Here is a 12,082-nt window from a genome sequence, read left to right as displayed (position 1 = left end):
ACAGGCAATGACACAGAAATCATGTCAAAGTGGTGCCACAATAAAATGGGAATGTGTGCTGGGGAGCCCTGCCAAACTAAAACCCTGCGCTGCCAGCACACACCGCCCGTTCATCTCCTCACTGCCATTTCTCTTCTAATCTAATTCACTTCTTCCCAGCATTTACACTGTTTACCTTTTCATGCCTCCCAAAACAGGTAATACAATTCAATTTTTACAGTCATTTTTACATTCCTATTCCCAGTGATGCTATCACTGCCTTGAAAATATTGCTGAGAATTTAAACAAGGCAATTTTGGTAACAAAAAAGGCTGCATAGAGATTTTGAAATCTTCTTATACAAATTTGGGGGCAAAACTGAGTTGGCACCATACCTTCCATGATTTTTGTTTTGCCTAACAGCTTTCTAAATTTAAAAGATAAATTACTTTTCTGAAACTGACTTCATTTCATTTTTGTTTCAAACACTGTCAACCCATTTATTTTCAAACAAACCCATAAAGGAAATAATGTGTTTCTCACATATTGGACTACATATATTTGCCTTTTGTTAATAATGAAAAAAAAAAAAAAAATTAGCAATAGAACAGAAACAAACACTTCAAACTAACCCTTAACCCTCTGATTTAAAAACAAGACTAAACAAAAAGTAAAAAGCCTAACACCAAGATTAGCCTTCTGATAGCAATATGCCCCAAAGAACCTGACATGTTATATAATGCACTATATGTTTTCTTTGGCTCAGATTCTTTCACCTGTTCTCCCCTGGCATCGCTAGCACTACCAGATGGATCCATTTTAGATTGAATTAATTTACCCTGTCTCCTAGGATTTCCAAGAAGTAAAGCATGGACAAGAACCCTGGCCCTTTCCTTTCTTGGATACAGAAAAAGAATCTAGACAGAGAGAGATTTTCCTTTTAAGAACAGAATACAACATTCACAAATAAATATCTCAGGAGAACACGTGCTGCTCAAAGAAGCTAAAAATAGTAAAACCAACAAGCATATGTTTAACTGGGAACCTTCCTAGAGCCTAAAAGTAACGTTATTCTTTAAATCCAATGTGGGTATGGGAACTCAAAAACTGTGTTTGATTTTTTTTTTTTTAATGGCAATGAAGCAAGCATATTCCAAGTGTCTGCATATAAAGTGAATACCATGCTCTGCTTGTTGAACTAGACAGAATCCCTCCTTCTTGTCATCAGCCTTCATTCCCTCCACCACATTATTTTTCTCTTCTTAAAAATTCCTCAATATACTACAGATAAAATTTCATCCCATCCAAATTAAAGCTTTTTTTTTTTTTAATTCCTTTTATTCTCTGCTCATGTAAAAAATAAATCTTCACAGGAACTTGGATCAGCAGGGCAACTTATAACTACCTGTAGCTCTTTAAAATAATAACTGCCCTAAAGGACTCATAAACTACATTCCCTTCATAAATTTAACAAAAGGGGTGAGTGGATGCATGTTAATTATATTATCTGCTTATCTTAATCACTAGGTTGCTTTACATGGGCTGGGACAAATCAGTTCTTTGACAGTCCTCCTCCTCTGCTGGCTTTCTCCTTATTATCTGCTTTTACACCATATGATGCATGGGGGCAGAGCATTGCCCCTTGCTCAAAGCTGGTAAGAGGATCTGGCACAACTAAGCCTGCAAAACCAGCTGGCCTCAGCATACTACAACAGAAAAATAGTTCAGATCTTCTCAATTGCTAAGTCAAATTTTGAAGGCATAATGCTCCTTATATAGGGTGGAAAGTTTCACAACTATATCCTAGAGCTCCCGTAAAGAATTTTACCACTAGCATAAAATGCTACCAAAAAAATTAAGTGTTTTAGCCCTCTAAACAGAACTTAAAATGATACAGAAGCGCTGACACACAGCACAGGAATTAGGTTTACTTAAAATGTAACAATACAAAACACAAACCAGCTTGCATCACTTGTAAATTCTGCCAATTCTCCAAGGTCTGTCTCCATAACAGATACACTGCATCTCTGATATTAAAGCATTTGCACAAAGTTTAAGTCCCAAATGTCACAGGACTAAACAAGAATCTTAGGTTTTTACCTTCAGAAGTCTGGTGAGATACAGACCATTAACTCAACTATATAATCTAATCAAATGCCTGAAGCCAGAGGACAAATAGAAACAATCTAAAATTAAATTCTGCAAACTATAATGATTATTTTTTAAAATATTTTCTATAAATGTAGCATTTGCTACAAGATCTAGATTGAATTAAACTTTTTTTTTAAAATTTAAAATAATTGATTTGTAAGGCTAGGGCTTGTTTTAAAAAAAGAATGACTCACAGATGTTCTGAGTTGGGAGGGACCCTCAGGGATCATCAAGTCCAGCTCTTCAGTGAATGGCCCATACGGGACTCAACCAACAACCTTGGTGTTAATTCTGTGCTCTGACCAACTGAGGCAGTCTCAGTGGCTTTAATCATCTAATGCTTTAACTTGATGGTCCTATAAATTAGGAGCAAGCAGCCCAATTAACCCAGAAAAACTGACTGCATAACCAGGCACCCAGTATCCAACATCAATATAATTAAAGGGTGCAGAACCTATAAATGCACTTCAGCATTTATACCCTCAAGACTAATTCAACCCAGCCACAGGGACTTCAGGCCCATGAACAGGTGGAGCAGATCAGGTGTGCTGATGGAGTTCATCTTCTTACAGAGTCTCACCTGAAGGGAATTCACCTAAACACACTGGGAAAGCTGGAGCTTACCTTCAAAAAGTTGTCTACCTACATGCTCCAGTCAACAAAACTCTATCCTGCAAAGGACACCATGAAATCAATATTTAGCATGGCAATAATGGAACACCCTCTCTTTTTAAACCTTTCTACATTCAATTTTTACCTATTAAACCATTTCTACTCAGTGAAAAGGTCTTAAAAAACATAGAAAAGTTTAGGATGTGGAGCTACCATGACCTAGCAGCGAACACAGCTCAGGTACCTGGCAGCAAGTCTCACAGTATTAAAGTCTGCACCTCAAGATAGTAGGCCCAGTATTAGAAGATTAAATAAAAAAATTCTGCTGCAACAAAACACTTCACTTACTCTGACAGATTAAATTTGTGTTTAAAAAAAGTTGTAAGCGATGTAACTTAACTTCAACAAGATCAATGAGGTATGGTTTACAGTACCTTCATACCAAATCATAAAATAGATGCACATTGCAAAATGCAGCTTGGACACCTTCACAGAAATAATCATGCTATGCCCTAAACCAAACTGGTATGCCCCTACACTTCAGGGCACTCAGGAGCAGCACAGCTAAATGCTGGATGATAGTCTGGAGCTCAATCAATTACCCAGTCACCTCCACCACACCCACCCACACTCCTTAAATCAACTCACTTTGCAATGTGCACCGCCCCCCCCCCCCCCCCAAACAATACTCAGCCACACCCTGGATGATCATTAATGAAGGATTTTAACAATTAGTAACTCTGCAGGTTTACTTTCTTGCTGCACCTGATGCCAGTCTGGAGCCCCTTCTGCAAACCTTTCACCTGCTGCAGGCAGAAATTTTCAAAACTGATTATTCTACTTCTTTGTGTATAAAAAGCAAACAGACAAGCCTATGACACTCTGTGTCTGCTTTTTTGTTTAAAAACATGAAAAGAAAAGTTTAAAGAACACAAAACCCAAAGACAAAGAATCACATGGACAGTCAATAAAGACAAAAGTTTGTATAGAGTTTTATTAAAGCAACTATAACCACAGAAATGATAACGTTTTTAAAATGAGAGCGTGAAAAATTACTTTTAACTTAATTTTTATTATAGTTATTTCCAAGAGAAATCAGCTCAAAATTATATATTTTTATTACTGGGTATGTATCAACCTCTTAGCTAAAATAAAATTAAACTAAAGACTATTAGATGTTAATGCAAGAGACAGTATTTCTTTATGGAGCTTTAAAACAGTGCATAACTTTACAAACACTTGACTACCTTCCCCTATATATACACTGAGAAGCCAGGGGATTAAGTAAACCCAACTCAAGTCCAGAATATAATGTGTAAAGTCAACATTAAATTAAAGAAAAAAGTTAATGAACAAACATCTAGAGAGAGGAAAAAAAGTTTTCAAGAACAATACCTCCTTCTGAAATGAACTGAAACTGACTGAAATCAATTCAGATTAAGACCTTATTAAGATCTTAAATAGAAATTTTGATATCCAAATAGCTATTTTGTTAAAGTGATACAAGTTACTAACCTAAATAACTGCTGTGTCAGTTTCCTTAAAAATTATGCATAACTTAATAACAAACGTAACACCACAAATTGGAAATAAGAAAAAGCAAACACTTTTTTTTGTCATTGCCAGAATCATTCAGTTGGCAACACAAAGATGCCACAGTTTTCCTACTGTACATTTCATCCAGGTCAACATTAAAATTTGATCACTTACATCATACAGGCAGAGCTAAAGCTCCACATGTTGAACAGCCTTTTCCACTTTCATAAATTAAAATTTTATCAAATCCTAGAGAAACATTCCAGCAAAGCAACCAAACTTATTTTTGCAAATATCAAAACCGTGAAGTTTTTTGTGTTGTTGTCTTTCAAGAACAAGATATCTGTAATACAAATTCAGCTCTTCTAACAAAAAGACACCAGAAGTTACACATCTAAGGCAGGGTCAAAGGAGGAAAATCAGCATTTAGCCAGGTAAAATTTTGTATGGCTTTAAATCAGAAGCCAGACCCATAAAGAGTGAAAGAAAAGAAGGAGGCTTATAGCTGAGAGTGTTAAGTAATATGAAAATAATGCAAACATAAAGGCAGTAGTCCCTTGTTTCTGATCCTGAAGAAATCAGAAGCCTTTAGGTGTAAGTGTATTGTGTATATATATATAGTATAAGAAAACTAACACCAACTGCTGGAAAAAATTCCCATATAACAAAACCAATCTATCCAAAGTGCCTAATCAAAGCATTGAAAAAATCCCTCATGGGGAAAAAGGTTTGCACTGCATGCAGACAGACTCTGCAATATTTTCTCCTACCTAAGCTGTTCCTGTGACTAAAAGGAATAAGGAGACTTTTGTTCTTCAGTCTTCAAAACCCAAGTGGAGTTTGTCAGCTTCTTCATGAAACAATACTTTTAGTATGATAACCTAGAAAACGTAAGGACATCACAAACCTTCTGCCTGTTGTTGTGCAAACTCACTTTCAAAAAAAATTTATGTCAAATCACTTCTAGCCAAGGATTCACCTCATCTGAAGCACCTGAAGTGCTCTGCACCAACTAGGACCACCATAGGTCACAGAGTACTCCAGTACCACATTCCAAGTAATTTCTGTCCTGTAGAATATCTGTGCATAATTACAGCTAAAATAAGTTGAACAGCGTTTATACTAGAAAACTTATGAGATGGTAAAATGAAGAATCATTCTAATACATGTCTCTTTATTTTTGCAATATTAACGTCACCATTTTCAAACAGGTTATTTTTTAAACATATCTGTATCAATGTTTTCCCGGTACTTAAAATAGAAAATTAATCCAACACCAGTAATGCTAAAGTTAATCTCACTACTACTAATAACAATAGTAATAGCATATTAAAAGTGAGTCACCTTTTTAGCTAAAAAAAAAAAAAAGAAGAGCTAAGCATTAGATAAAAATGTAAAAGATACCATGAAAAATGAATGAAATATATCCAAGTATGCCAAAATATTTAGTCATGATTTTCTTGGACAAAGGGGAAGCAAAACTGTAGTATAAATTAATTATATAAAGAGCAATAAAAAAAACCACAGTAGACCTGTATTTATCAGTTACAGTGATAAGCTGTTCAGTTGTTATGTGATGCTGCAATTGTTGACGAGGTTACAGTACTCCTCCCCATTTCTGTGTCCTAGTGATGATGAGTTTAGGGTATTTTCTCCACTCTATGTTACCAGTTCTGATCCTTAACTTAGGTAGTGAAGCTCAGGACGTGCAAAAAGGTTTCCAGGACTCAGGGCTGCAGCTGCACATGTGTCTGTTCTGCAGGTGACCCATGGGGCAAGGGACCCCTGCCAGTTCCACTAAATGTGCCCTTATTGCAGTTCTAAAAAAAGAGCCAATATTTACCATTGCACACATCAGCTTGCAGGAGAGATGCCCTTATAGGATATTATCAGCCATTCAAGCACTCAGCTTTTGATTCCCCAGGGGAGCCTGGCAGAAGGAATAATTCTTGACTGGAATGGAAACATACCATGTGTGACTTTTAAATATTATGTTTCTAATGTTGAAATCTCAGACATAATGGCCACAAACCAAGTAAAAACAACTTGCTACAATAAAAGAAAAAAGCTTTTAAAAGCTTAAAATGTTAACATTAGAATATTTTTTTTTTTTAAATCTGATTCATCTAGGACACTGTGAACATCTAGGCCTGAGTCCAAAGCCATTGAAGTTATTAGGACTGCTTCCCTCTATTTCAACAGACCTTGGATAACTCTCTCATTTCTGTACCTCTCAAACAGACAAATACATGCAATATATCATCTCAAAGCAAAGGAACTCAACACATTTCAGTGGCGGCACATTCATTTAAACAGAACCATGGATACTATATATGGAAATGAAGTGTTCCTCTCAAAGATGCAAACCCGATGTATCCTCAGGCTATAAATACCATCAGGATTCAAAATGGGCCCTTCCTGACCAGTATGTCTCTGACAGGCATGGAAGATAGGTATCATTCCTTCTCATTTACTCAGACCCTGCTGCTTCTCCACCCTACACTGTCACCCAAGGTGACCTGTGTGTCCCAGACAAAGTGCCCACACTGACAAACCAGGAGGTCTAATTTGGAACTAGTGTATTTAGCCCTGTGCAATTTTGCATAAATGCCAGTGTAGTCTCGTGATCTAACAGAGTTTTGCAGTCACTTCCCAGTCAGGCATTGTATTCCTGCAAGGAACAGGGAGCTGGACTCAGTGATCCTTATGGCTCCCTCCCAACTCAAGCTATTCTATGATTCTAAACCTTCAGCCATGTAGCAGCACACAAACCCATTACAGAAACACAGCTTTTTAAAGTGTAGCTCCTTTCCTTTTGCCACTAAAATCATATGTGCACAAGAAAAATATTTTTTAACCATTAACACCCACACATAATGTTTCAGCTATCTTTCCTTAGAAAACCTCCACAAGCTGCATTCACTGTGCCTCCTCAGACTTCTGATAAGTCACTAATTTTCATCCATGTAAAATACACAGTTTTATGTAATGTGACAAGGAATGTTTAGTAGAACCAAAGGGATACCCTGTTCCCCGCTTTCATCTAGTGTTATTTTCATGTTTATACCTCCCCGGCGACTGCTGCCCTACTAACTTCACATTACAGGATGCCTTGCTGCTGCTGAACTACAGCTTGATCCTGCTGAGGAATTAGCACCAGCCAGCCCTGAAAGTCATATAAACTTTTGTCACTCTGAGTTGGATTCCACAGAAGAGCCAGTCTCAGAAGGAACGCTTGACTGCTGCTCTGTGCTGCACCTGACTAGAGATTACGGCTTCTTCGTAGGATTTGTCCCAGGAAGGACATTCAATGACTAAGATTCACAATCCACTTTCTTTCAATAATACAGGACATACAAGCACCATTCTTGCTGGTTTTAATTATAATCATTAGATCCTGTCCCTGCAGAGATTATACTTAGGGCTAGTGCTCTCTAAATGTTCAGTGTTTCTGTCTCTGGGGCTGTAAACTGCCCTCATTCCGCATTCAGAAATCCCAATGCATCAAAACTGAGTACACGGATCAGTGTTACTTAAAAGCTTTTTGTTTGCTATTACAGGCATTTCTCCTATTGAGCTAAACTGGGAAAAAAAAGTGAAATCTAATGGTTTTCAACCAGCACTTATGGATTTGTAAATGTCAGATTTTCAAGTTCTTTTTGCATGCAGGTGTTCTCCTCAAATGTATGTGTTGCAAAGCCTTGAAAATAAGCATGATACTGTATGTACCAAAACAACATTTTGGTTGAGAATGTTTAGTTTTCGGGTTAAATCCTTGTCTATGCATTCTCTTTTCTGCATGCAGAAACCTATTTTAGCATGAGTTTATAAAATGTGAAATCCTTTCTAAGCTCCAGAGAGCCAGAAGTATCTTCCTTTCCAGAGCACGGAAAGCAGCAGCATACACCCCTCCACACCAGCGCCCTTCTCTGCTTGTAGAAACGCCGCCTGCAAAGGGCTGCGAGTACCTTTTCTCTCAGACCCTGACCTCTCCACCATGGCCATCTCTCAACTGGCAACCTGTCTGGGGAGGCTCTCACGGAGGACTTGCGTGCAGACCACCTGACAGCCATGGGACAGGAAGGACTGAGCCAGGCTGTGCATGTGACCGAGCAGCAAAATGCATTACAGCTCCCGCTAATCCCTTGAGCCTCCCAGTTGTTCATCATACGCTGCTGCCCAGCTCATCTTCAACAGAGTCAAGGTGACGATTCCACGCACAGATTTAAATGAAGGGGTCCCCTGCATTGCGTGTCCACACGTGTCTTCCAATGTACACTCCAACTTTTCTCAACAGATTGCGCCTCAAATCCTTTTCTTTATTTGGAGAGGATGTTTATGCAGGTATTGCTCAGAAGCCAGCAAGCCTCGCCCACATTAGAGCCAGCTTGGAATGAATGCTGCTTGTTTTACGGACAACCTAAATTTTTCCACTTACAAATTTTCTCAGGCTTTAGAATTCTGGGTTGAAATTCTTAACTTTTCAAAGACGACTTCTGCAAATATTGTATTTCCAGCAAAACCAGGTTTCTTTCTGTTCAAAACAAATGGGAACTTTGCTTGGTTTCTACTGAGTAAAAAGCACTGTGTAACTTAGTACATTTCAAAAACATGTAGACCAAGGTCAAAGAAGACTATTAGGGCTTGTAAGTTCAGGCTAACAACTGCTACCTATACTCATAATTTCATTTGATATGTGTACAAGTCCTGGGTTGTGGGGGAGGAAAAGCTCTTCCAAAACACTGAAAGCATCACAATAAGGATGTATTCTACCTGCCAGAGCCCGATGACGTAAGGTCTGTAAGAGGTACCCTTCACTGGGGAACCAAGGAGCAGCAATAAAGGGTCTGGTATCATATTCTTCCAAGGGAAACAAATTCCATTTGATTCTGCACTGACCAGCTCCAGGAGCTGACTGTGCCCCAAACCTGTGCTCTCTCATTACACTGCTCCTTCTTCATGGTTTTAGAGTTTTTCCAAATCCATAACAGATAATGTCAGCAGAAAATGCCCTCCAGGAGCATAAAAAATGTGGAGGCAGATCCATGTAATCAAAAGAACTGTCAATTGTGTAATATGCATTTAGCCCTATGTGTACATTACCATACATATTTATTTTATTTTTCTGCTGCTACCACAAACAAGAACAACTTATGTCAGAGTCCAACCCAATGAAATTTAATCTCACATTCTACTTTTCATACACAAACAAGCAATGACCAGACAAGTTCATTAGCAGTATCTAAGCACTACTAAAAATGTAGATGTAAACACTGAGAAGAAAAACAGCATTTTTCAAGGCTGGTTGCAAATAGACTGTAGTTAATTTTGAAAAATTGCATCTAAAATTATATACCATATTGAATAAAGAAATACAAGGGCTGTGATAGTAATAACTGTCCCACTACATGAAACACTGACAACAAAGGTAAAGATTTACATTTTTTGGGCAGTTTTTTTTTTTAAGCCAATTCACAAAGCAAGTATGGAACATGAAAATCCTAAAACCTCAACAATCATTTTTAGTACATGATTAAGAGTCATAGTCTCTTCATATACAATTACATAAATTAGAGACGGAATTTTAAGGGACAATGTTGGTGACTCTGTTAGCTGTTTTCATATTCTTGACTTACAATATCTTGACTTTCTTATCTCCAAGGGGAAAAAAATTAATAAAAATTTCATACCACAAAGTAATAAACTGCTTATGTCATGGCTTTAAATTCTGGCTTTAAATTAAATGAGTTGAAGAGTGGGATACTCCAAACAAACCACACTCTAAATCCTTCTATGTGGTCATTAAAAAGTTTTACATCCAAACAAACATCAACAAATTCATGAAACACAATGTCATGCTTAGAATATAGCAGGGAGAAAAAAAAATGAAACTTTTTTGCAGTTCTTTGCAATAACAGATACAGAAATGAGTGTCAGCACAGTAACTCTGAATTATTCACATATATATGTGAATTATTCAGTAAGAGGCCACAGAAAGTAGACATGAGGAAGATTTCTTTTAGCTCTCTCACTGGGACTGCTCTTTATGTAGATAGTGAGATGATGCTGGACAGCCCAACTCCCCTGCAACCTGTGGAGCAGCAGAAGAGGCAGCAGAGGAAAGGAAAGCTCCTAACACGCAGAAAACTTCTTCAATCCTGCAGTAGGAGGAGCTACTTCTTCCAAAACTGCTTTTATATCAGGCCCAATAGAGCCAACACAGCGTATATAAGCATTCACAGTTCTGTCCAGCAGCCTCAGCAGCTCTTCCCAACTCACCAAGCAACAAAGTACGTGCTTGATAGCAGCAAAGTTTCAGATAATTCCAGTTGTTAAGTACTTCAGTTAGCCTTTATACCCTAAATACTAGAAAAGTGTTTTGCAATAACTAGTTATAACTAACATCCTTGCATACACAGAATTCCCTCCAATTACCCATTTTATTGTATAAAGAATGCAGGATCAGCCCTTGAAAGTTCTTCTTTGCCAGAGTCTTGAAAATCCTTATTAGTGGAACAAATAGGATCTAAAAGGAGACATATATCTCCCCCTGCCTGCAGAGCCCTTTATCCTCCTGCCCCAGGGAATGATATTCATGGAACAACTTTAGTCTCAAAGATGAAATAAACTGAAATCTTACAACCTGCCATAGCCATAGTACATCAAACTGTTGGGACAGGAAGTGTTTGAGCCCCTCAACAAAGCCTGTTACTAAAAAGCCACATTTAGCCCAAAAGGTTTTAAAAACAATTTGCACATATCTTTCTATACTGGTTAAGAAATGACTGATCTGCTTTAACTGACTGTGTCCCAATGATGGACTACCTGACCAACAGCACCCATCGAGAAACCACGCACAGGAAACCTGCGTACAAGCCTCTAACTTCTTACTCTCTCAAGGGAAGAAGCATGAGGTAATAACACGCAGATTTTTCTTTTTCATCAAGATCCCTAAGAGCCTTTGTAGATTCGTCTCATTCTGTGGAGGCAGAAATGCTAAATACACAACAAAACCAAAGCTTAAGTCTTCACCACTCACCCTTCCTTGAAAATGCCTTTTCGTGCTGTAGGAAGTAGTATCTTACTATCACAAATTCGTTAGAGCTGTGTCATCATACCTGGCTAACACCTCTCTAAGAAAGTTCAGGTTTGGTTTTGAATGGAAAAAAAAAAAGCCTACAGAAAAGTAGCACTGCCTGATAGGATTCCTGATGCATAAGGCTGACTTAAAAGCTTTTATTCCTTAACTTTAGCAATCACTCCTTCCCATAGACAGGCCAAGCTCTCTATAAGAGTTTAACTTCCAACTGGCTTGTGGAAGTTCATTGAGGCAACCCAATGAACTTCCACACTACACAACAAACATTAGCTTCTCATGCTCTAACTTTGTTCCTGGTTTCCCCTAAATGCCAGGCCCTCCACAGAGCTGGTGTATGTGCTGTGTGTTAGGGGGGGAGGGGACAGGAGAAAGGGGAAGACAGCTCACTGTACGTCAAAGCAAACCAGCAACCTAGCAACCATATATTAAAAGGTGTGTGTGTTTTTGTGGGTGTCTGTGTGCCAGGAATAACTGAAGCAGATATTATTCCATTTGTAATTCAAAAAATGTGAAAAGGGAAGGGGAGAAACTCCAGTTGCTGGTCTATTTTGGGGTCTGTCAAAATCCACTTTCACAATACAGAGTGGTAGCACTTTCGATCTCATTTTTCGTAATCAAAAATGAAAGTCTGGACTTGAGCAAGTCCTTAGCTTTGGTTTGAAAATAGTCCTTTCAAAGCAGAAACTGAACTTATTTCACATACTA

General features: G+C 38.1%; 1 protein-coding gene across 16 annotated transcripts in view; it reads right to left on the bottom strand.

Moving 5' to 3' along the window:
* Positions 1 to 12,082, bottom strand: part of KCNMA1 (potassium calcium-activated channel subfamily M alpha 1) — a 420,823-nt gene that overhangs the window by 399,488 nt on the left and 9,253 nt on the right. The gene's annotated exons all lie outside the window — the stretch shown is intronic.

This window comes from Haemorhous mexicanus, chromosome 7 (genome assembly GCF_027477595.1).
Source record: "Haemorhous mexicanus isolate bHaeMex1 chromosome 7, bHaeMex1.pri, whole genome shotgun sequence".
Classification (NCBI taxonomy): Eukaryota; Metazoa; Chordata; class Aves; order Passeriformes; family Fringillidae; genus Haemorhous; species Haemorhous mexicanus.
Note: the sequence above shows the minus strand (reverse complement) of the source record. Positions and strands in the feature narration are given on the sequence as shown.